The 27,202-nt window shown below is 40.0% G+C and overlaps 1 long non-coding RNA gene across 3 annotated transcripts in view; it reads right to left on the bottom strand.

Annotated features, from left to right (window-relative positions):
- LOC123800227 (uncharacterized) overlaps positions 1-22,941 on the bottom strand; it is a 370,362-nt gene extending 347,421 nt beyond the window's left edge. For all 3 annotated transcript variants that reach the window (XR_006781863.2, XR_015724495.1, XR_006781864.2), the window contains exon 1: positions 22,786-22,941. This is a non-coding gene — a long non-coding RNA (uncharacterized LOC123800227). The remainder of the gene's footprint in view (positions 1-22,785) is intronic.
- Positions 22,942-27,202: the final 4,261 nt, after the last annotated feature.

Here is a 27,202-nt window from a genome sequence, read left to right as displayed (position 1 = left end):
TAGCTCCAGGCTGAAAAAAAAATCCCAGGGAAGGACTCTGACTGACCCAGATTGGATCATGTGCCCCTCCCTGAACCAATCACTGTGGCCAGGAGTAATAAACCCTAGATTGATCTATGTTGTATCCATCTCTGTGGCCAAAGGGATAGAATCTGTTGCCATAAAGTGTGGGTAGAATGGTATGAGAAGACAAAACATAACAAAAAACCTTAAGTATTAATATCATCAGTTTCTAAAAGGCACACGGATAATAGGTAGCAGAGCTGGGATTCAAACCCAGATCTGGATGACTCTGGGGCCTAGCCATTAACCACTTCAGTTCCATCTTCCGCTGGATTAAAATATTATGAGTTTTCTCTAGTGCTGTGCCAGGATTTTCCTAAAGCCTGGGACCCTGTCTTATTTATCTTTGTCCCTCCAGCTCCTAGAAATACTACCTGCCACTTTTTAGGTGTTTTGTGGAATTAAATCCTTGAACTGCAAATTGCTTATTTGAACATATTCTTAAATCAACATGGATGTGACCATTTCTGAGACCAGCTGTGTGGGTCTTGTGCTCAGAAAAGAACAGATGGGGATTTGAAGAGTGGGAGGGGGTGGAACATTTTAATTTCAAGAACATTTTAGCACCACAAAAATCAAAAGGGAAATAGAAATACTAGAAATTTTATACTTCAAGCAAAGTTGCCTGATGATCAAAAGTGAGCATAATAAGAGTAGCAAGGAGTAGCTAACATACATTTTTCTTATTGAGAAAATCATGACGACTTAGTTTGTTATTCCTCTTACATTTTCTAGTAAACTTTGGGGGAAGAAAAGTGAGATTGGGTGGGGCTAGCAGGGGACTTTTCTTTGACTGTACCATTAAAATTATAACAAAAATGTATTCATGAGATTATTTGCAAATTTAAAAATAATCACTGCCTAGATACATGTTTTAAACCTCTTGGCAATAATTACCAGTTTGGGTCTCTTTCCATTTCCCTCAACTGTGATGAGAAGGTATTGTTTGAGAAATTATTACCTTCATTTATTTTCATTTGGGTCATGTTGGTTTTCATCTTTTTTCTTCCATAGAATCATGTCTTTTCCTAGCATTTGTCTTTTATGTTCCTTTGTGGAGTCTAAAATAGAACAAACCAAAACCCATTTCTTTGTTAAGTAAAATCTTCTCATTTCTCACTATTCATTTTGTCCTGCTTTCAAATGCTTCTAGTCTCCTCTGGACTTTGGATCTACATATTTAAACTTCTATCTTCATATTAGTCTTTCTTTTGTTCTCCTTTCTTTGTTTTGAAAAAAAAAATATTTCATTTTAAATGACTCACCGTTGTATTGCTTCCTTGGCTTGCACAGCCATTAAGTGGAATATAGTCTATTAATTTAGAGTTGTGTTATGCTGTCTTGGTCCAGGCTGCTTCCAGTTTTGCTGAAGGATCCGTATGTGGCTGCAATTATTTTATTTTTAAACATTTTCTTTCTTTCCCTCTGTCCTCTTTTCTGCATTATCCAATCTGATATCCACCAGAGCATTATACTCTGATCCAAATTTTGCCCCATTCCAAATTTCAACTTTTTCTTCTTTTCCCTCCTATTAGAGTCATTTTGTTTCTAATTACAATCCAACTACCCACAGGCTTGTTTCACCAGAGGCCTTACCACTGGTGTTTATTCAGGTGATTTTGAAGTAAGTTTTGTCCTGATTAACTTGAAAAAAGGAGAGGGGAGGGAAGTAGAGAAATTGAAAATAATAATTGTTTCAGTCTTTAAAGCAAATATTCCCTACCAGCTATGCACACTGCTGGGACTCTCTAGGCCCTTATTTACTCCTCCCACTGCTTTGCCTGTATTGACTTATGCAGAGTGGACTCAAAATAGAACTAGAAGTCCTAAGGGCCCTGACTCAAGGCTCATGGCTCCTTGCCCTAAACCTTTTCCCCTACCTCTTACTTAGCAAACATTAGGTCCAAATCTACCCTTGTTCGGGAACAAAAGAAAGAAGTTCCCTTTTACCTTCTTCTCCTCCAGTCTAGTTGATGGAAGCAAACCAGAGTATGGTCTAGCTGGGCTCTGTAGATTTTTCCCAGATGGCATTACAGTCTTGTCACAGGTGCAAGGTCTTCTAAACATTCTTAACTCACAGAAAGCCATGGCACAAAGAGCAGGAGATAGGTGTTTTGTAGAATTAACTAAATCTCCAAGCCACAGATTGGTTACTTGAACATATTCTTACAGGCAACATGAATGTGACCACCTCTGAGTCCAGCAGTGTGAGTCAGGTGCTCACAAGAGAACAAACAGGGATGAGAGCCCATCCCATGGACTATGAGAGTGGGAAGGTCCACTAGTCTACCAGAGTGAATATGATGGACTGAAACCTACCCCTGCCATGGTCCTCTCTGAGCTAGCCCCCACTTGTGAGATCCATCACTCCAGTCAGGAGAAAAGTGACTCTTGCTCCCAAAATGAGCTCTGTAGCCCCAGTTTAGAAAGAACTGAAGTTTTACTCAGCTAATTACAATGCCATGCAATACCTTCTCTGCTTCAGGTATCAGACGAATAGCAACTTGAGATTAAAATCTCCAACAAATTGCTTTTCCCTATGTCTTATGGAGGCACAGGAAGGCCTGTGGAAAAACAGAAAAACTCTGACATCACAGAGAAGCTGGGTCCTGAATCAAGAGCTCTGGTTATGTGGCCTGGATGGTCTGGAAAGCCAAAGTCCCTCTCTTGGTGGGCATGAAACTTCCGTGAAGATTGAATTAGACTGTTGTACTGACAGACCGTCTGCCTTCTGCTTACAAGTTTCCACTGCCACCCCTACCATGATTCACTGACCCAAGTCTGGAAAGCCCAGGTATAGAACCAAATCTCACAGAAAACCATGAATGTTTTTTCCAGGCAAAGCTAGTGCTTTCTGTTGGTTAGAACAGATGCCAATGAAGCCAAAGCTTGGGCAATACATGAGCCAGTTTCTCACAGGAGAAAATTCTACCCTGTAGTCAGAGACTAAACCTTTAAGCCTAGCCAGACATGCTGCAACTACGAACATAATGAAGTCAATTTTGTGTTCAATTATCTACTGTGTTAGAAAAGATACTGTCCCTTTAAATTCTGTGTCAGAACCAATCTCTAAAGAAGTCAGTTGCTGGAACAAAGTAGCCAGAGGCTATCTATGAAGCATAAGATAGAAAAAGATTTCTTCTAAGAAGGCAAAAAAAAAAAAAAAAATTAAAAGTAACAAAAGCTGAAAAGCCTCCTATGGTTAGAGCAAGCCAGACATGGGTGTATTCAAGTCTCTCTGTTCTACAGATGCAAAGGAAGATTGAGGTGCTTCTGGGTAGCTTCTAAATTCAGGGATGAGAAACTGAATTACACAAATATCAAAGGCAATTGCTGGAGGTGATGCTAAAGATGGTAAGTGAAACTACATCTCTTCTCACTGAAAACCATCTCCCTCAAAACAAGCTCATGACGTCCTCACATTCACAAAGGAAGTGGATACCTGAGAGAAACTACCAGGAAGCTGAGACCAAGATATGAAGGGGGAATTTAAGAAGAGAAAATTACCTCATTCACTGTGATGAGTGTAAATTGGTACATTTCTGGAAAGCAATTTGGCAACATATCTTTCAAAGCCCTTCAAAATAAGTATTACCTTTGACTTAGTAACCCTACTTCCAAGTATCTACCCTAAGAAAATAGTTAGAAGGTGGAGAAATATGCATACCACAGAATTATCTATAATGGTGAATAATCAGACATCTGAATATACAATGGAACAATCCATACTATAGAAAATTATGCAGTTACTTAAATTGTACCTTTAAGATTAGTCACTAATATGAAAACACACTCATAATACATTAAGTGAAAAGAAAGGATGTAAAATATAAGCAGAATTACTTCAGTTTATATATATATATTTTTAGAAGGAAATACAACATAGCTAGTGATTATCATTCCATTGTGGAATCAAAGTTTGTGTTACAGATTTTCTACACTGAATCAGTATTATTTTTACAATCACCAAAAAGTTATTTTTTTAAGAAAATTTAGAAGTTTTTATGCCATGGTGTTAGGGAGAGAGAGGAACGGATTACAAAATTGTACAGGGGAAAAAAGACCTAAAAGGAAATACTTAAAATATAAAAATATTAATTTTTGTCATTTTAGGATTATACGTCACTGTGTAATTTTTTGCTTTCTACTTTTTGGTATTTTCCTATTTTTCTTTAAAGAAAACATATCTCTTCCACACAGGAAGAGATATTTTTAAAGAAAAAAGAATGGAAGAAATAAGAGCATGCTAAAAATGCTCATTAACAATAACAAAACCACCTAGGAAATGAACCAGGGACTTCCTTCTATTTGGTCCTTTATTGGAAGATGTAATAAGATGAGGGCAACTTTTTATGTTGCTCCTAAAATGGGTTACCAAACCCAAAGCAAGTGAACCATAAAGATACCACATCATAAAGAAAGACAAAAAGTGAGGGGAGAAGGCAACCTCGTATGAAAGAAGGCTGACCTGGCCCAGCCAGCCCTGTCCTATAGCCTTTCTCCAGTGTATACGTGCAGACAACTGGGGAATGCAGAGGACCGAAGGAGAATCTTCCTAATCATGAATCACTGGTCTGGCCCTAAGGAAGAGCGCTAGAGTTGGCAGTTGCTGAAGCCATGAAAATGCACCGCTGAGATTTTCTAATGTAGGAAGCATAACCAATAGCCCCAGCTGCTGCATAATGGAATCTACCATCACATTTGAGCCAAGATCAAGCTTTCCATTGGCTGCTCCCAGACCAATGGCTGAGTGCATCAGGGATACTAAGGCAGACCCATTCTTGAGAACCTTGATGGCACTTGCTTAGAACTGCACTGAAGTCTAAGACCTTCTTCCTTTCTGCCCTAGCTCCTCCACAGAGATCAGACCAGCATGACAGTCTGGTAGCTCTCACAGCCTTCTCCAGCTCCCACCCCTTCCCTCTTACAAGCATTTCCCCCCACATAAAGCCCTTGAACATCTCATCCCAACTTGGCATCTGTTTCTCTGGACCTGGACTAACACAGGGGCACTCCTCCATCCATTCACCCACCTATAGAATCCAATAACAGACCCATTCACAGAGATTGGGGGTGCTAGCTATAAAAGAGTGGATTGGCATCTCATATCCCAGTAGGAAATCTGTTTATGCAGCAGTCTTACTGATCTAGGCTTCAATACCCATTTTAGCATTAGGAGAAAACTGCAAAGATTTGGGAAACCCAAAAAAAAATGGGTACCCTTTGAACCATCTACTCTCCCACCACTTGGCATGAGTTTCTCATGGGTCAAGTGAATATTGCTGCATGTAGATGGATTTGAATGGTGTCACTTGTACCCATCCAATAGATTTAAACTCAGATTTATTCATATTTGAAGGTGATGAGAATTCACAGTAAGGGATCCTGCCACCAGCTTCAAAGTTGTGTAAAGGCCTGCAGAAAGCCTGGGAGAAGGCCCCTGGAAAGGAACTGAGAGCAGCCTCCAGAAGATGAGAGCAGTCCCGAGCTGATAGCCATGGAGCTGGGACCTCAGGCCTACAACCACAGGGTTGTCCTGCCAACAGCCTGAATGAGCATGAAAGTAGGCTCTTCCAAGACCCTCTAGATAAGTGCCCAGGAATCCCATTCCTTAAGCACGAGACCCAAAGCAGAGAACCCAGTTGGGCCATGCCTGACTTCTGACCTAAAGAAACAATGATAAAATAAATGTTGTCTTAAGCCAATAAGTTTGTGGTTATTTGTAACACGGCAACAGAAAACTAATATAAGGAGATTCAGCAGCACATATTTGATAGCAGTAATTGGGAAGAGTAAACCATTTTGTTCGTGCTTCTACCAAGTTCAGAATGTTCAATAAAGTAATTACAAAAGCTCTATTATCAAGTTTGCCTTGACATTACTAAACAAATATGTTCAAGTGTTTTATTAGCAAATTATATCAATTACTGTACAATGTAGTGGCTAAAAATTCATAGTAATCTCGTACCTCAATATAACTAGTTAGGGGTGCCTGGATGGCTCAGTCAGTTGAGCATCTGACTCTTGATTTCACCTCAGGTCATGACCTCGGGGTCATGAGATCGAGCCCCATGTCAGACTCCAAGCCAGGCATGGAGCCTGCTAGGGATGCTCTCTGCCCCTCGCCCACCTCACTCTTGCTTTAAAAAAAAAAAAAATGTAATTATTTATACCAAACTGATCATTCCCTATGGTGTTCTATTTAAACTACAATATAAATGTCTCACACCTAAATTAATGGCACAATATTTAAAATAATCAATAATCTCTGTAATTCCTGAAAGGAGGCAAGAAAGGAAGAAAAACAAATATAAGGTAGTTTATTACTGAGCTGGCCATAGCCTCACAAGAAAATAAAGCTGGTTTCTTCTTCATGCAGGACCTCTCCAGAAAGACCACATGGAACCCTACAGCTCAACATAGTCCTGTGGCAGAGAGAGGGAGCAGAAGTTATCTGCCAGTTCCTTTTTATCTTCTGTACCTCACTAGTCAAAGAACCCCTCTACACTTCTGGGAGTCAGCCCCTGGGATAGTCAGGTCCCATGTCACTTTCCAACGATTCTTCCAAGCGTGGACATGGTAGAAAGCCAAGAGGGTGGGGTTCCTGCAATTCCTGCTCAGTAAGCATAGTGAAGCCCAACACAAGCAGGGCCCTTACCCTGGGAAGGCTGGGACAGCTGACAGTGTTAAGAGATAGGGAAATGTGGTGGCCAATGGTTTCCACTGAGCAAGTGGCATGGGCCCAGAGGGTGGAGCCAGGCACATCTGGAGAGGTGCATTATCTTGGACCTCACAGCCCCAAATGTGATGTCTGCATGGCCCCACCCTTCCTCCCACACTATTATCTTGACAACTAGGTAATAGTGAATTGACCCATTCCCCCCACTGCTTCTAAGAAACAGCTACTTCTTGCCTTTGATCATCACCCTTAACTTGGGGTTCCTCCATCTGGTTTATATTTCTTCCCAGAAAGCACTTGGTGCCCTTATTTCCAAACCCCTCTCTGTACATGAAGCTATTTCTTTCCCACCAATTTTTGTAATCCATTCTGGAAAACACACCCAGAGGCCCTGGGCTTCTGCCCATTCTGCTTTTCATTATTGCAATTGCAGTGTGGTTAAACCAGTAATGTCAAAACCATGTGTGTGTGTTTGCAATGTACTCTACTCCAAAGCTTGATGAGAGTGGGCTTAAACACACACACAGGCACGCATGGACACACACTTCTCTTCTGGATAGTGCGGTGTTTGGGCAGAAGGACGATGACATCTCTTGGAAAGGAGAAACAGAAAGGAAAACCTGCGTCTGAACTATAAGCCTTCGAATTTCAGAATGGGAAATCTTTCAAAACCGATTGCATTAAACCCTTTTGTGCAGGGGGCAAAAACCTTATGAGGAGCAGGAAAAATTTAAAAAATAGGCCACTAATAAATAAAAATATTTTTTCCACAGATAAATCAGGCTTTGAGTGCTTTATCCAAAGCCTTCTTTTGACATTTCCGGGATTCTTACATTTATATTCAAACTCATCAAAAATTATCCCCAAGCGACCACGCAATCACTTCTTGTGGTTTTTCTTCTTTCCTCTTGATTAGTTTTTTTCTCTTCAGACCTTTGGCTGACTGTTTTGCTACTATTAGCAGGACTGAAGTTCCTAGTGGGGTTAAAAGAAAGAACCATGAGTAGCAATGCTGTGTTCTTAAGTTTTTTTCACCCTGAGCAGGAAAGGACCATTTATGGATTGATCTCCCCATCAGAGAACCATGTCACCCAATCTCACTGTTCTGCAACTTCCCACAAGATTGATGGTAAATATAATATGTATGAAAATGAAGGAGGAAAATGTATGCAAAGCTTCAGTGGTAGTGCAGGGGGCTGGAAACGATGTTGTGCAGTACATCATTTCATCTGAATTTCTCATTTTCAGGACATTGACTCTAAAATTACTGCAGTCGTAGTGTTTAATGTTCCTGTATTGGGATTCCAGGGTTTAAAAAAAAAATGATTTGAAGCCAGAAAAGCAAGACTGACTTATTTGGACCTATGCTGTGGTGTGACCAAAAAAAAAAACTGCAAGAAAATAAGAAATGCTATAAACATACACATATTCTCTCCCTCCCTCTCTCTCTCTCTCTCTCTCTCTCTCTCTCTCTCTCTCACACACACACACACACACACACACTTACAGTGAGTTTAATACTATATCCAGTAGAATACCAAGCAGGTTGTCAATAAAAGAGGGAATATAACATAAAAGTAAACTAATGAAGCTTAAGTTCCAAGACCCTAGAAGGTCAGAGGGTTTTCTTTAAAATTTGTAAAACATCTATTTTAACCAAAATGGTTAAGATTGCTGTCTGTCTTCACTCCAAGTTTCCTTTCTGCATTGGAAGGCATTAAATCAGTCATAAGCATGTGGGGGAGCCAGCTAAGAGAAAGCCGAGTTGAGGATATGTTTCATCTGTGTTTAGGACAAGGGTAAAATGTATTTAGATGGTTCTCAGTCACTCCTGTGTCGGTTATGTGATTGCTAGTGTCCTGGTAAAGCAAAAGCTTCCAGGAGCACTCAGCTAGCCCCTGAGTGACATAGAGGTACAGGGTAAGAGATTTCACCTCAATATAAACATGTATTTCAGGCCCAAGAGTGCATTGGGTAGTTCAGAAGAAGGCAGGTTTGAAATGTACCATACCCAAAGCTAATCTCCGCACAACTCTTCTCACCATCGGATCTACTAAGAGAAAAGTAGAGGACTCCGATATCACCGATCCTCATCGAAACATAAGTTTTCTCCTTGACAGAGATTTTTCCAAATTGGGTAACAATTCTAAAAAAATTATGTGATATGAACCTAGTAAATTGTGACACTGGAAAAAAAAATACTTTCTGGGGCGCCTGGGTGGCACAGCGGTTAAGCGCTTGCCTTCGGCTCAGGGCGTGATCCCGGCATTCTGGGATCGCGCCCCACATCAGGCTCCTCTGCTATGAGCCTGCTTCTTCCTCTCCCACTCCCCCTGCTTGTGTTCCCTCTCTCGCTAGCTGTCTCTATCTCTGTCAAATAAATAAATAAAATCTTTAAAAAAAAAAAAATACTTTCTGAACCTATCGATAAATTTTTTAAAATTTCAACCTTGCTACAAAAAAAAAAAAAGTTACCTTTCTATTCCCTCTGTGAAAAAGATTTTACTAAATTGGTGTCATATGAAGAGGCCAAGATTATGAGCCAGGAATGTATTTTTGCTGTTCGTGCTATTTGTCAGCTTTTTCAAATATGTAATTGGTTACGATTCTTTTCTTGTTCTAAATAAATGTTCTTTTATACCTAATTTAGTATTCATGATTCCCATTCTCTTGAAGAATGGCATCAGCTTCAGGTCTCTTCAAATTTGCCCTCAATCTGACTCTCAGCGCTGGCTCACATCAGGCTTGCACCCATGCAACTCCTAACCTCCACGCAGATGGTAAGGATCGGTGCCTTTCTTCACCTCCTGGCATCCACGGGCTTCCACTTCTGCATCCCTTTAGTGACCCTGGACCGTGGCCACATCTTGTTCCTTGTCCTCATGTGGAACCTACTCCATCTCCAAAGCCTGAAATTCCAAAGTGCCTGGCTGCAAGTCAGTTCATGCAGCTCAAACTCTATGGCTTTTCTGATTCCCCTTACATGCATACCTATGCACACAGCCCATGGACGGTCTCGTGCATGGTATTCTCCTTCCTTGCCTGCCTCTTCTCTTCCTCACCTTCCATCCTCATCCCCACTGCTCGTTCCAAATTCTCCATGTTAGTCAAACCTCTCTGAATTTTGTTCTTCCTACTCTATACTCCATAGCTATCCCTCCCAAAATCAACCTGGTTAGCTCTAATTATGTTTAATAGCTGTGTAATATTTCACATTGGAAATATATCGGTATAAATTCAACATTTCCCCTTTGATGTCCTTTCCGTTTGTTTTCTGTTTTCTTTTGTTTGCAGCAATATGAATGATACTGCAATCAACATTCTTTTACCTATATCTCAATGCTATTATATCCCTAAGATTCCCAGTACTCGGACTGGGGGTTGAAAAGGTACACTTATATACATATGTATTTTTTAAATTTTCATAGATGCTGCCAGGATGCTTCCAGAAAGACAGTAACAATTCACATTTCCATCAGCAGAGTTTGAGAACCCCTTCTCCTTGCCTACTTTGCAGCAATATTGCAGATGTTATTGCTCTTTTTAACTTCTGCCAGTCTGAAGTGTAATATACTTAAGCTTACACTCAACCTCAATTTTCTTTTCTGCTACCGCTAGTAAATTTGAACATTTTTCATTGATTAATTAACTAGACTTAGATTTTGCTCTTCTGTGAGTTGCCTATTCATATTCTTGAACAAATGTTCATTTTTCTTCTCATTGATTCTCAACCCTACTTGTACATCATAAATAATTACCCTTCGCTGTGCTTTTTGCAAATATTTCTTCCAAATCTACCATACTTCTCCTGACTGTGTTTGTAGTTTTTATGTATCCAAATCATCTACGGTGGTATATAACATGGTTTCAGAGTTTCTGGAACTGGCTATAGAGGTCTCTTTTATTCCTTGGTTGCATATAGTCTCTTAGATTATCTTCTAAAATTTTGACATTTTATTGTTTATTGAAATCTTCAGGCCATCTGGAATTTATATTTGTATACTTTGTTATAGGGTCTAACTTTATTTTTTTCTAGAAAGATAGCAGCTATATCAGCACTCTCTGTTAAATGAATCATTCATTTCCCACTGAATTGAAGTACCACCTTTATGATATGGTAATTCTTCACATATGCTAGAATATATCCCTGATTATTCTAGTCTGCTGATTAATTTATTCTTTGCCAATACCATATTGCTTTTTAACATAGTAGTTTTGTCAAATATACTGATAACTAAAAAGAAGAGTATCCCAACTGTTCTTTTCATACTTTTCTTACCATTTCTTGTGCGTTTACTTTTCTATATGAAATTTGACATGTTTTTATTCAGTTAAAAATGGTTTGAGAGTCTACTGAAATTATACTAAATTCATATAATGATTTGGGGTGATTCGACATATTAGGATATAATTTCTCCCCACCCAAGAATGTGGTATACACTTCTATTTGTTCAGATTTATTTCATGTTTCTTCATATAGGTCCTTTACTTTTCATGCCAAATGTATTTCTAAAGTGTTTGTAATTTTTTTTACATATTTTGTAAGTTATGTCACTATTTTGAGTGAAATATTTTCCCCACTTCCATTCCTAGGTGTTATTATTAGTGCAGAGGGGGAAAAAAGTTTCTTTATTTTCAACTATTATTGGATCCAGTCACTTACAAAAACTGTATTAATTCTTATGAGTTTTTACTAGAGCCTACTGGGTTTTCTGAGTATACTATTACATCAGCAAAAGGGAAGAAAAAAAAAAGGTAGCATTAGTCATCTCAATGTTTGTAGCACTAAGTAGTGTCTGGTACTTGGCAAGCACTTCATAAATGTTTTAAGAATGAATGAACAAATGAATGAATCAATGAACAAATGAAGTGGGTCAGAGCTTATTCACATGGAGCACTTAAGGTTCTTTCTATTGTAGCACCATTCCAATGAAGTGCTGATCTTCCTTTGGAAGGCCACACCCAGTTCTTTGCTAGAAACCACATAAGTTTCCAAAATAGTCAAAAAGAAGATGAATAAGTCTGATAGCCATAGGAAATATATTCCGATTAGCGAAAGATCTTCCTGAGTGAGTTTCGTAGAGTTCCTTTGAAAGTTCTTGAGGTCCTCTTTTCATTTGAGCTAAGAGAAGAGACAGCATGGGGAGGCTTTGTTATTGGACCAGGAAAGAAGCCACAAGATGTCTTTGCACCTTACAGTCAATTACAAGGCTTAACTAACGCCTTTGTTGGCTGAGGGCAGGCAGCTAGCCAAAGGTTCACTTGCAGAAACATTTCAGTGAAGGGTCTAGAAACACAGACAATAATAATAATAATAATGGCACCCTGAGAAGCTTTCTATATCTAGGAAGACAGTCAAAAACAAAGTCCGCAGTGGTAACTGATGGAAAACCAAAGAGACACCAATTTATATATAGTGATAATGTTCAATTTAGTCTTGATCTACATACTACCTCTGTAGTTAGGCCTCACAAATATTGCGTAATGGAACTAAAAGCATGCGCTCTCCTATCTAACCTATGTAAGTCAACCATACTTAAGAAGAGCCAAGCCACTAGGCTTTATAATCTCAACCACAGTGATTCACCTTATGGCAGTTATTAGAATTCTAGGCATAATTTATTGCTGAGGTAATTAACCATTATCTATGTTGCATACTTGAAATCCCAACTCAACTAAGTGTCAATCTGAGTCATATAAATAATAAATAGGCCCCAAATGGTAAAAGCTTCTGACTTGATAAGAACATCACTTAATCCTAGAAGAGATTTTCCAACAAACCACAATAGCTTCCTGGTCTTTCACAAAATTCAAATACACATATACAAATTTATGAATGCACATGAAGGATTGTCCACTGTAAGAAACAACTCTGTTTTTCAAAAACACAGAAATGATGACCACCAGGCTGGGAAGCATGATGCAAAGTGCTCTCCATAAATTACCAGCAAGAACAGCAAGTACTAAGACAATGAGAAGAAAAGGGTATGTTCAAGCTGTGGAAATAAACACAAAACCTGGCACAGATTATACGGGATGGTTACCCAAAGGGTGACCAAACTGTTCTTATAGGGAAAACAAAATGTTTCTATTAGAGAGTCTAAAGGGAAATCCCTTGAGAGGCAGACAGAGAACCAGTGTAGTAATTGGCTAGATAATCCCAAATACTGCATCCGAGCTAACAGCACAAAGCCAAATGAGGAGCATCAGCTTGCACGCACACACCAGGCTACTGGGGAAGTCTGATGCTTTGAAGCGTCTCTTCACATTTTTAGTTGATGAAAGGTTTATAAAGAAAATGTAGCCCTCTAAATAAGCCTACCCCTGCAAACACACGGGTGCATTGGTGATGTGGCTCAGGTCTTTAATTTGCTTTGTGTAGCAGCTGGCACCCTGATGTTTAGCCTTTGCTTACAAGGCTACTCCTGATTGAAGTGCTCTTGCCCTTCTCTCTGAGGATCTGCATCCTTCTCATCTATTGTGGGTCTGCCAGACTTAGAATCATTTTCTTGCCTGCCAGACCATGCTTCAATTCTTTTGATCACAATGACACAGAATTTGAAGACACCGAGAGACAGACCTCTCAAAAAGTGTCACATGACCTTAATTCCCTATCAAAGGCAATGCTAGGAAGAGCTCAGATATTACCCATACTGCCACCTGGCCTCTGCCCAGCAGTGAGAATCTTCAATCATCCAAATGGTCCTGAGTCCCCAAGCTGGCCTCTTCACTCAACAACCAGGATAAACAACAAAGGGCTCTTCCCTGCAGGCCAGAATAGGGCCCCTGAAGATGACCAAAAGGTCATTCTAGCAAACAGAAGGGGTGCTCTTTATTTTTTCTGGGGCAGAATTGTGATTTCAGATTAAGGAAAGCCAATTACAACATCCCTTTATCTGTAGAATGACCATTCAGTCATGTTTGCCTCCAACGATCCTGGTTTACAACTATTGTCCCTGAGTAGTTATTGAGAACATACCTTTGTACTCTCAAAAGTGTTCTACTTTGGAAAATAAATTATGTGGTCGACCTACTTATTTAAGATACCAAGGACAACTTCCTCCTTAATTCATCCAAGGTAGCACCTGCATCACCAAGGACAAACACAGTGCCTAAGCCCAGAGATTTGAAGCAGCAGGTTAGGGATTTAGAAAAGGTACTCCTTTTCCTTTGGTGCAGATAGCGAGCTTATCTTTCTGCAAGGTTGCATATTGCTGAAGAAAAACAGCCATAATCTGGAGGTCTCATCTGTCCCCATTAAAAGGAAAATTTGTTATCTGACTGTATCGGTCAGGATCCAACCAGGAAAGAGATGACCCACCTGAACTAGAATAATTCAGAGAGTGTATTTATGGCCGTGCGAATGAAGCAGGACCACAAGGAATAGGACAAGAACCAAGCTGTTATCACCACTGACTACGGAGAGGAGGAGGGAGAGATCTTGTAGAGCTACTCCTTGAAAGGAGGAGACTCCTCCTGACATAGTTCAAATCTACCCTTTCTTATGAACCAATCCCCACCAACAGTCTGGCCCAAAGACTGCCACCCTACAGCCCTAGGACAAACTGCACCACACATCTGGCACATGTCCATACTAACTCGCTTTCTTAGGTACCTTTTGACAGTACAAATACGCCCTGTCTTCTCATCTAGACCATAAAATCTGTGAAAGCAGAGACCTTTCTTAGCTCTATATCATAAGCACCGCAACTCCAGTGGTTCTGAAACTTCTGTTTTTCCACTACAACACATCCAATCAGTGACGTTCACAAAGGAGACATTCTCCCAAAGGCATGCCCTGGATTACACACAATTCCCAGCATGCTCCACCATTTCTCCATCACTTGAGAAAGCAGAGCAGAATATAGATGAGCGAGGTCGGATTATTTTACAGAACGTCTTGAGTCCACTCTGATTCTTTGATGTAAATTACCTGTACACTTCAATGACCTGTTACAATTAACTGGTGTCTGGCACGTCTCACAATGGCTCTTGTACGCTCTGTGTCATAACGGCACCAGTGCAAAATCTGCGTCATGGTGAAAAGGAGAACAGACTTAGAAAGTGGATAGAAATTATGGAAGAACAGGCTGTTGTCATCATTTCAGACACAAGTGTAGGATCACAGAAGAAACCCCAATCCCAATATGCTATTGTTGGATCTTGAGAGAGACCACACATGTACAAAACTTACTACCTAAACGTAGCTAAACTCATCTAACATACAACCTAGCCCAATCGGGAATTTTGCAGACAAAGAAATCAGGATGTGTGATCTTCCCATGGTCACATAAGATACTAATCACGGGGGCGCCTGGGTGTTTCAGTCGTTAAGTGTCTGCCTTCGGCGCAGGGTGTGATCCCGGAGTCCTGGGATCAAGCCCCACATCGGGCTCCCTGCTCCTCTGGAGCCTGCTTCTTCCTCTCCCTCTGCCCTTGCTTGTGTTCCCTCTCTCACTGTCTCTCTGTCAAATAAATAAATAAAATCTTCACAAAAAAAAATGATACTAATCATGGTCATATTGGAACCTCAAACTAAATCAAAGACACACAAGGAAAAGCCACAAAATTCTTGTCTTGCCTAGGAACTAATAAAGTTATTTGTACTTGCTAAATGCAGGTATTTACTGAGTGTCTACCTTGTGGCAGGTAATGGGGATACATAGTAAACAAAACAAACAAACAAACAAACTTAAAACCCTGTAGTCAGACAAGGGAGCATCTTATCTAGGACAGGGAAGACTTTCTTATAAGATAATGTTTCAGCAGAGACATAAAAGGAAGAAGGAATCACATGGGTCTCTACAGCAAGTGTTCCAGGCGGATTCAGGAAGCAGAGCAGCATGTCCTTGGCACATTCCAGGGGAGAAGGCCGTCGTGAGTGCCCTGGAGGGGGACAAGGGTCAAGAGGCTGGCAATGAGATGAGAGATTTGGGGGTTGGGAGGGACTTCATGCAGTGTTTTAAAATGGAAAATTACTGAAAGGCTTCAACAGAAGAGGACTATATGTTTTTAAACTATCGGTCCAGCTAGTATGTGGAGAAGAGATTTGGCAGAGCAAGGGAAGAAGCAAGGAGGGAGCCAATAGAATCAGTTAGGAAACAGAGGGGGGCAGTTTGGACTAGGGTGATAGACATGAGGCACTGAAAAGTGGTCAGATCCCAAACATATTGTGACAGTACCGCTGACAGGATTTGAGCATTGATTGGATGTGAAATGTGAGAGAAAGAAGGAACTGACAGTTGAGGCCCTGGTTTTTGGCTTGAGTAACTGAAAGATTGACGTAGACATTTACCAAGAAAGAAGAAGGAGGGAAGAACAGCTCTGGAGAGGAAGGTCAAGAGTCTTTTTGAACATGCCAGTAGAGATGTGCCTCTAACAAATAGGAGTGGGATGTCCTGCAGGCAGCTGGACTCAGAGGTGTGGAGTTCAGAAGAGAGATTGGGGGTCATCTGCAAAGAGGTGGCATTTTGAGTCATAGGACAAGATGGGAGGCAGACAGTAAAAAGTGCCCAGGACTGAGTCCAAGTTCAAATATTGCACTGCCCTTTCCAAACAGCACATTTGCACTTTCACTTAGACTTTCCACAGATAGTGTCTCTTATTCTCCTTCAACAACTGAAGGACAATTCACTGGTAGAATGTCAGTGAGTTCTCCTTCCTGCTTAGGGAAGCAGCAGCCTGTTCACCCACCTCAGCAAGCAGCCAGAGGCCTTCTAAAGAAGCCACTCCAGCAAGAAGAATGGTAAAGGGGTCAAAGAAAGCACCCCAGAGAACAAGGAGCACTGACACTGTGTGATGGTTGAGTAGGAGAGGCGGGACATCTCACAGGCCTTTCCCAGACATCGTTCACTAGGCCGTGCCATCATGGAGTGTGTACAAGGAGAGAGGCAGAGGCAAACCAAGTCAGGAGTTGAGCGAACTTCTTCATTAGGGGCACATCCTGAAGAGGGACAGAGTCTACTCATGCCCCAAGTCGTGATGACTCTGCCCTTCATGCTATAAAGGGCAATGACTGGCTAGAGAGGAATGCAGGGCTGAGAGCTACAGATATTACAAATTGAATCATTTTTGTTGCCAAGGACAGAATGGCAGCAGCAGGCCTTGACACACAGTTGAAGACTTTCTGGGAAAGCCCTTACAGATTATTTCATTTCTCAGAGACCTCCACTTCACTATGAATCAGAAATGGTTAAATGGACCTCCTTTATGGAGAAAAAAAATTCAGAAATAACTTAGGAAGAATTATTTCCTGAGTAAAAATAGCACCACCACATTAAGTTTTAAACAGTTAAAAATAGGTACACTCCCATTGTGATGAACTCAAGGAACTTGCCAATTATTTTAATTAACTAAATTGGTGCTAAAATTAACACATTGCTAGAAACCAGGTTCCAGGTTGAGGGATGGGGAGAAGAAAGAATGCCAACATCCAGCTTCTGCTTCACAAATCCACAAGCAAAGGGAATTAAACCCAGCAGGGGAAAGAAATATCATGAATACACAAACACATATATACCCCCTTTTCACTCATTAGACTGCTGGGCTTTTGTCATATGTGGTTTTTTGTAATTAATTATTTGGAATATGGGTGATGGGACCCAATTAGACAGCTAGTTCTTCCAGGCAAAGACTATGAATTACCGAAGAAAAACCACTTCTACTGGAAGTTGGTTTGTTTAACCAACTAGGAAGAGCTCAGCTAAATTTTCACATTCACAAAGCAGGAAGCACACAATCAGGGGCGCCTGGGTGGCACAGCGGTTAAGCGTCTGCCTTCGGCTCAGGGCGTGATCCCGGCGTTATGGGATCGAGCCCCACATAAGGCTCCTCCGCTGTGAGCCTGCTTCTTCCTCTCCCACTCCCCCTGCTTGTGTTCCCTCTCTCACTGGCTGTCTCTATCTCTGTCGAATAAATAAATAAAATCTTAAAAAAAAAAAAAAAGGAAGCACACAATCAATTTCTCTTATTATTCAAGTGACTGTAATCTGGACAGTCACTCTATCAAATTATTATTGCACATAATTGACTAAAGCCAGAACAACAAAGCCCAGTATGCAGAGTATAACACAACAACCATAAGTAATCATTTTGAAGTTAGACAGAGATACGGGTCCATATCCTAGCTCTACAAATTCCCAGCTGCGTGACCTTGGGCAAGTTGCTTTGTTTCTCTGTGTCTTAGTCTCCTCTGCTAGAAAATAAAGATATAACACCTATCTGATAGGATTATGAGAATTGAATGTGATGATAAATGTACAGTACTTAGCACATGCTAAAAAGTAGCTATTAACCGTTCATATAATGAAGCATCCAAAACATGGATTTAATTTTGTCTACAAAGCTTTCTTACAATGGTATTTATTGTAATGATATTTAAATGAAAAAGACAAGCAAAGATATCTAAGATGCCAGTGCAGCTATCCAGGGGGTTCTCTGATAAGCTCAGATCTCTCTCTAATGGGCATTTAAGAGAAGGCAAGGATACAGAATCAGAACAAACTGTTTTTAGCAGCATTAACCAAGTTCTTGGCAAGAAAACATGCAAAATGAACGGAGGTTTGCAAAGAAAAAGCTACAAAGACAACAGAATTAATTTTTAAAGTTATCTCATTGAGGAAAAAGCATATGATATTAAATACTCCAAGACACCTTTGATATTCTGATTAAAAGTTGCAACTTAAAATTGCAAAGATGGGATGATACTTAAGAACAAAAACCAAAAAATGGAAAAATCTGTTCAATGGCAGAATTTGGATGAATTTGTTTTCAATGTCCTGGGGGAGAGTGAGGCCCTTTTGTCCTAAAAACACTGATGACACCTGTTCCCTTATCTATATTTCAGCAAGGAAAAACTTCTGGCTGCTGGGAAAGCTGTGCATGGCAGGCCAAAGGAATAATGTATTATGATGTATGTAGCCAAGACATAAGAATTTTTTGGTCAACGTTTAAGAAAATCATTAGGTTGGATCCATTCACTATTTTATAATGACGGATGCATTGATTATGACTGCCAGATTTAGAAAACAAAAACACAAGTATTCAATTAAATTTACATTTCAAGTAAAGAGCGAATAATTTTTAGCGTAAGTATGTCCCATGCAATATTTGGCAACCTTAACATTGGGTTATCAATAACTTATCACTTTAGCAGAACTTCCTATGAGGAAGGGAATGACTCCCTTTAATTTTGGCAAAGAGCACATGTTTTGGGGTGCCTAGGTGGCTCAGTTGGTTAAGCGCCTGCCTTCAGCTCAAGTTATGATCCCAGGGTCATGGGATGGAGCCCTGCATTGGGCTCTCTGCTCAGCAGGGAGTCTGCTTCTCTTTCTCCTTCTACAATCTCCCCCACTTGTGCTCTCTGGCTCTATCTCTCTGTCAAATAAATAAATAAAATCTAAAAAAAAAAAAAAAGCACACATTTTCTGTGGCATTTTTCTCTTTATTTCTGAGGAAGGCATTCATTCATCATTGATCACTGTCACTGATCTAGTTTACTCCAGTAGTTTTCAGACACACATACACACACACGTCTTTAGGAAGCAACTTCTGATGTGAATCGTAATACATAATACAGACTTTTTTTCTAAAAGGAAAAGAATGTCCTTTGGTAGGATGGGGAAGATGGAGGGTCTACATCATTGTCCACTTGGCTTACCCATCCTCTTTGCCCTTACAGTGTCCCCAAAGAATCTGGCACAAAGGGACTCTAAAAAACAGATATAGAACATCAGTCATTTGATCAGTCCCACCAAGTCTTATTTAAAACTGAATGCCCAGATCAATTCGATGTAGGCCTTATCTGTACATCTCCTTTCCAATGCCAGGGTTACTTCCCCCGGCAGACAGTATCATCAAACTCCCACAGAAGATACACTTGAGTTCTAGTTGACTCATTTCAATCCTCCTTTTGCCAGAACCAATCTACAAGCTGTTTTTTATTTTACAACAACTGTGCCTGTGACATAAAATAAGCACCTAAAAGCAAACAATCTCACCTCCACCATTTATCTAATCCACCCGATAGCAATAATGCAGGAATGGAAATAAACTTCCAAATGCTAAAATATCCAGTTATCACCTAGATATTTGCTATCATGTAGACATAGCCAACACTCTTTCCACTTCAGCCCTTTTCCTCGGGGTTGGTTCAGAAAAATGTTCTCATCATGGGGGACAAGAAACACTGCTGTCATGTGGAAGTCTTTTCCCTCGTTCATTCCTATGACCATTTGCAAGGGTGGCATGCCATCTCCTGCAGACCTACCTCCATCTGGTATGTGAGGAATGTCTTTGGACATCCTTTTAATGTCTATTCAAATCCTCATTATTCTCATATTCCACAGAGTACCTTTAATGTACTTCTCCTGACCCCTGTCTGGGAATAATCACTCATTATGATTTTACCCCACCCCATTCTCTACAAAAGACTGTATGTTTTGGAAGAAGCACCACAGAGCCATTCCCAGAGCACATGGAGAGCATCCATAACCATCCTAAAAAGCCAACTTCAGGACCACCTGGCTGGCTCAGTCAGAGCATGTGACTCTTGATCTCAGGGCTGTAAGTTCAAGCCCCCTGCCGGGTGTAAAGATTACTTAAAAATAAAGTCGTAAAAAAAAAAGCCAACTTCAGACCAATTCTGTAGGTTATTTTTCACCTACAGACATGTACCTGTTCATTTTGCTCATTAAAAGTTACTCACATTGACAGGAATCCATCAAAATTCTAGAGGAGAACATAGGCAGCAACCTCTACGACATCGGCCAAAGCAACCTATTTCATGACACATATCCAAAGGCAAGAGAAACAAAAGATAAAATGAACTTATGGGACTTCATCAAGATAAAAACCTTCTGCACAGCCAAGGAAACAGTCAAAAAACCTAAGAGGCAGCCCACGGAATGGGAGAAGATATTTGCAAATGACACTACAGATAAAGGACTGGTATCCAAGATCTACAAAGAACTTCTCAAACTCAATACACGAGAAACAAATAAACAAATCAAAAAATGGGCAGAGGATATGAACAGATACTTTTCCAATGAAGACATACAAATGGCTAACAGACATGAAAAAATGTTTAAAATCATTAGCCATCAGGGAAATTCAAATCAAAACCACACTGAGATACCACCTTAAGCCAGTTAGAATGGCAAAAATAGACAAGGCAAGAAACAACAATTGTTGGGGAGGATGTGGAGAAAGGGGATCCCTCCTACATTGTTGGTGGGAATGCAAGTTGGTACAGCCACTCTGGAAAACAGTGTGGAGGTCCCTTAAAAAGTTAAAAATTGAGCTACCCTATGATCCAGCCATTGCACTACTGGGTGTTTACCCCAAAGATACAGACATAGTGAAGAGAAGGGCCATATGCACCCCAATGTTCATAGCAGCAATGTCCACAATAGCTACATTGTGGAAGGAACCAAGATGCCCTTCAACAGATGACTGGATTAAGAAGTTGTGGTCAATATATACAATGGAATATTACTCAGCTATCAGAAAGAACGAATTCTCAACATTTGCTGCAACATGGATGGCACTGGAGGAGATAATGCTAAGTGAAATAAGTCAAGCAGAGAAAGACAATTATCATATGATTTCTTTCATCTATGGAACATAAGAACTAGGATGATCGGTAGGGGAAGAAAGGGATAAAGAAAGGGGGGGGTAATCAGAAGGGGGAATGAATCATGAGTGACTATGGACTATGAGAAACAAACTGAGGGCCTCAGAGGGGAGGGGGGTGGGGGAATGGGATAGACCGGTGATGGGTAGTAAGGAGGGCACGTATTGCATGGTGCACTGGGTGTTTTACGCAACTAATGAATCATCGAGCTTTACATTGGAGACTGGGGATGTACTGTATGGTGACTAACATAATATAATAAAAAATCTTTAAAAAAGAAAAAGAAAAGAAAAAAGTTGGGATAGACTCCCTGGCTTATAAGTATTTCTTCTTTCTCAGGGATGGGTGGGCTCCCAAAGATTCTGTCTCTGCCACAGCTTGTTGATCTGAATTTTTCAGAATTTTTGTATTTTGTATTTATTGCTTCTGTTATAATCACATTTTTAAAACTCCATCTCTGGTGGATGGTATATAATGAAAAGAATATTATACGCTTCTGAGGCCACAATGTCAAATCTGAACGCCAGAAATAATTTTTAAATACAATGTTTTATAAAGTTCATGTAATATTTTTAGAATATAATTTTATAACAAATAAGATGGCAGGGAAAAGTTATAGTTCTTATAATATAAAAGTAATACCATTCATTTAAGAACTATTTTCAGGGAAAGAATCTTAAAGAAGACCTGAGCTAATTAAAATTTTTTTTTCTTTTTTAAAGATTTTATTTATTTGACAGAGAGACAGCCAGCGAGAGAGGGAACACAAGCAGGGGGAGTGGGAGAGGAAGAAGCAGGCTTCCAGCAGAGGAGCCCGATGTGGGGCTCAATCCCAGTTCGCCAGGATCACGCCCTGAGCCGAAGGCAGAGGCTTAACGACTGCGCTACCCAGGCACCCCTAATTAAAATTTTTTAAATTGTTTTTATAGAAGATATTTTTTGTTTGGCTTGATAATAACCCTTAGACTTTAATTCATGGATACATAGACATGAGAGACATATTTGATATAACATTTGGCTAACATTGATTGACATAACATTTGAATAAATCTTCAAAAATCTGTCATGACCACAAGAACACTGAACATAAACTCCTTGACACATGTGACCCACTTTGTGGGTTAATTGTTTGAATGTCTCTTTAGTCCCAGCCCAACCCTTCCTAGTGGAGTTGTCTTTACGACTTCTCAAATTCATTCTTCTGGATGTTTATATCTAATGACATACATGATTATTTACTTGTTTCAGTTAAAGTTATTTTTATACATTTTTAACATTTAAAAAAAGCAAATATTCATTTTATTTCCAAGTCAGATTGTGGGGTAAGGAATGCCTGTTTTATTTCAAGACATGAATTATGTTCACAAAAATAAAATACCAACAAAGATAAAAAAAAAAAAAAGGTACTCACATTAGGGGCGCCTGGGCGGCTCAGTCCTTAAGCATCTGCCTTCAGCTCAGGGCGTGATCCTGGCGTTCTGGGATCGAGCCCCACATCAGGCTCCTCCGCTGGGAGCCTGCTTCTTCCTCTCCCACTCCCCCTGCTTGTGTTCCCTCTCTCGCTGGCTGTCTCTCTCTGTCAAGTAAATAAATAAAATCTTTTAAAAAATAAAAATAAATAAATAAATAAGTTACTCATGTTAAAAAAAAAAAGCTCCTAAATGTAATGTGATAGATTGACAGAACATTGCTGAGACCAATTTCAAAAGACCTAATTAAAACCATATTCAAGAGGTGGAAGACTCAGTATTGTTAGGATGCTAATTCTCTCCTAATTGATCTACAGAGCCAATGCAACTCCAATCAAAAACCAAAAAATTAGAAATGATTTTAAAATTCATATGAAAGTACAAAGGACAGAAGAGCCAAAAGAAGCATGACCACCCCCCCCCAAAAAAAAAAAAATAAAGTTGGAGGAATAACCACACCTCATGTCAGAACTTATTATAAAGCCACAGTAATTAAGATGCTATGATATTGGTGTAAGTGTAAAGATAGACAAATAGATCAATGGAACAGAATAAAGATTCCAGGAATGGACATATAGATATATGGATTTCTGAAAAAGGTGAAAAGGTAACTCAGAGGAAAGGGAATAATCTTTGCAACATATGGTGCTGACCCAATTGTACAGCCATATACAAAGAAGGAGAAGGAGAAGGGGCAGAATTTTAATCCATGCTTCGTGCTTATACAATAATTATACAATAGGTAACTCAGAATGGTTCATAGACCTAAAATGATATGAAACTAAACCTAAAACTATAAAACTTCCAGAAGAAAACGCCTGATAAAATCTTTGCTTGGGTGAGGTAGATATTTCTTAGATACAAGGGCACAATCCCCAGAAGAAAAAAATCGATAAATGGAACTTCCTCAAAATTAAAGACACTGCTCTTTGAAATACACTCTTAAGGTAATTAAAAGGTGGGCCACAGACTGAAAGAAAATATTTATGAATCGAATATCTGATAAAGAACTTAAATCCAGAATACATAAAGAACTCTTAAAATCAATAGGAATTAAAACAACTCAGTATAAAATGGTCAAAAGATTTGAGCAAATCTTTCACCAAAGAAGATATATGGATGGCAAATAAGCACCTGAAAAGATTTTCAATATCATTAATCATCAAGGAAATTAAAAATTAAACCATAATGGGATGCTACTGCATACCTATTTCAATAGCTAAAATTAAGAAGACTGAGCATATCCAGTGGTAATGAAGATGTGGAGAAACTGGACTATTCATACCTTTCTGGTGGGAATGTAAAATGGTACAAGTGCTTTGGAAAACATTTTAGCAGTTTCTTAAATAAACATATACCTACTGTGCGATCTAGCCATTACATTTCTAAGTACTTGCCCAATAGAATTAAAAACATGTCCATACAAAGACATGAACACGAATGTTTATAGCAGCTTCACTGCAATAGCTGAAAACTGGAAACAATTCAAATACTCATCAACAGGTAAGTAAACGCTCTGTGGCATAGCCATATAAATGGAGTACTATTCAGCAGTGAAAAAAAAAGAATGAACATTAGTACATGCAAAAACAAGAATATATTTCAAAATAATTAATCTGAGGGAAAGTAAACAGAACTTTCCTCCTCCAAAAAAGAGTAGACACTGTATGATTCCATTTACATAAAATTCTAGAAAATGCTAACTAATCCATAATGACAGAAGGCAGATGAGTGGTTGCCTGCAGACAGTGGAATGGGAAGGGTTACGAAAGGATTTGAGAAAACTTTTGGGAGAGACGATATGTTCACCATCTTGATCATGGTGATGGCTTCACAGGTATATACCTGTCAAAACACACAAAATTGACCACTTCATGTACAGTTTATCGTACATCAATCATACTTTGATAAAGCTGTGTGAATGAAACTAAAAAGTTTAAAAAGCATTATTTAGGAAGAAGAATTAATTTTATTTGATCTAGTGTCTGCACAGTGACATATTTAAAAACTGTTTGGCAGCCAAGAATTAAGTGGCAACAGTCTTTAACCTTTTCACACTGTGGAAAAACATCAGATGGAACCCATTTTAGAACTGATAGCACACCTTCAATTCATCATCCCCACCATTTTATTTACCTTCTACAGCTGCCCAGAGCAGCCCCAAAGACTCTTTCCATTTCTCTCTAAACTCCCCAAATCTTCTCGTCCTCAACCCTGCCCAAGAAACTGTCTATGATCTTTTCCCAGTCCTTCTCCTACCCGCCCAGATACATTCTCCAGTCACTCCACCACCCCACCCCACCCCCAGTATATTTACTTCTTCTCAACTCTGACCTCCTATTCCTTCTAGTTCAGCATTTTTCTGTCTATTACCCTAAGTGGCATAACTCAAATCCCAGAGGCCAAAAAGTAAAAATAATCCTATGTGGAAGGAGAAAAAGTAGGGACAGAGAGGCATGCTCATACATTAATAATTTCTTAATTCTAACAACTGGGGGTGGAGGAGAACATCTTATTTCAAAAAGAAAAGATTGGTCCCAAGATCTGGACCCCTCTCTGTGCAGAGCTCCTCTCCTAGTTCCACATCCCAACTCATTCACTCTCTCAGGCAAAGAGACTCAGGTTGGCTTCATTCAGTCTTCCATTCTGACCCTAAATTGCATCTCTAGACCTGACACTCGCCCCCCCTCCTAACCCAGGCTTCCCATTCCCTGTGGTTAGCTTGCCTCTTTTCTGAACGCCTCCCCCAGGCCCATCAAAAAGAAATGACCAATTTCATCCTCTCTAAACATGTTACTGCCACAGCTCCTTCTAACATGTCTTTTGGCTTGTATAGAAGGCAAATTCTTTATGAATTTAAAATCTCTATTTATTAAATACTTGCCCAATTTTCTGCATATATTTACACAGTTAACCTGACCACCTATATCACTGCTCTCTGTAGAGCCTGTAAAATCCTAGAGGACCAGGTATCCATCTGTGTAATCACTTCTTCCAGCCTTCTTCTCATGGTCAGTTATGACACTGCTCTGCAGAACATGAGAGTATCGAGTATCATTCACCACTCTACTCCATCCTCCCACCCCTCCACACTCCTCCTGCTTCGTGTCCCAATGTCATCAAACCACTCACAATGCTCAATGGCACATCCCCAGCACACCACCAACCTCCTTCATTGCCCGGACCATTACCCACTGCCTAAAGCAGAGGCTGGCAAGCTTTTTCTGTAAAGGGCCTAATAGTAAATATTTTAGGCTTTGGGGGGGCCATATGGTCTCTATCCTTGTATGATTGTGCCATTATACCACAAATGCATAGACAACACCCAAAGAATAGGTGTGGCTGTGTTCCAATAATAAATCCTTATTTCGAAAAACAGGCCACAGACCAGATTTGTTCACAGGCCAAAGCCTGATCTAAAACATCCTCCCTTCCAACCTCCATCTTGCTAGCTCCTGGTTTTCCTACAAGACTCAGCCCAAGTTATCTTCCTCAGAGTGCCTTCTCCCATTCCTAATTAGGTGCACCCTTTCTTGGTACTCCCATAGCATATATATCAAATGTATTTTGTAGGGACAGGAAAAACTTCTTCCCCAAGTCTGATGCTTCCTTCTGTGTAAAGGAGTTCTGCTACCATGACAGAGCTGGCTTCTCTGTACTCCCACTTCCTCCTCCCGTGGGAGATGGCAGCTCAGAGTGGGAGCAGGGCGCACACTGTCCACAAAGAACATGTAATTCCCCCAGCCTTCCTGACATCGTATGGGCCACACTGTCAGTACTGGAAAGACCTGTCTATCCAGGGCCACCTGGGCCCAGAGGCGTAAATCTGTCTCATTCCAGAGTTCTCCATGATCAGTTTAATCAGTAACAACAGTGATATTTTTATCCCTATCTTACTTCTTGATTATCTCTTAATTGCCTCAGAAGTCTAGAGGGAAACAGGGGAGCTATTTATTAGACCCCACTGAAGCCTAACATCTACCACTAGCCATCGCACTCAGCATGTTGCGTAGAAATGTTCTTTGTGTACTTTCTTTCGCTTTGGTCAGTGATTCTCAGAGTAGACCTCGGTCCTCTAGAGAACGCTTCCAATTGCCATCAACACACCCAGAAATGCAAATCTTTCTTTCAGACTGAGAGCAGGCAACACACTTCCCATTACCTTTTACTTTTACCTACAACCGAATGTTACTTACTAATAACCTCCGAAGTGAATTAGCAGTAGTTTCTAAGTTGAATGTATGAATAGAGTTTACTGAATCTTTAATTCAATATTCTGTTAAGCCTGGCAGCCACTCTTTTGGAAATACTGCAAAACTGATTGGGCATGAGCCTACAAGACAGAATTTCAATAGTCTT

Source organism: Ursus americanus, chromosome 5 (genome assembly GCF_024610735.1).
Source record: "Ursus americanus isolate L20-20 chromosome 5, mUrsAme1.1.p, whole genome shotgun sequence".
NCBI classification, from domain to species: Eukaryota; Metazoa; Chordata; class Mammalia; order Carnivora; family Ursidae; genus Ursus; species Ursus americanus.
This window is presented reverse-complemented; position numbering and strand designations above follow the sequence as displayed.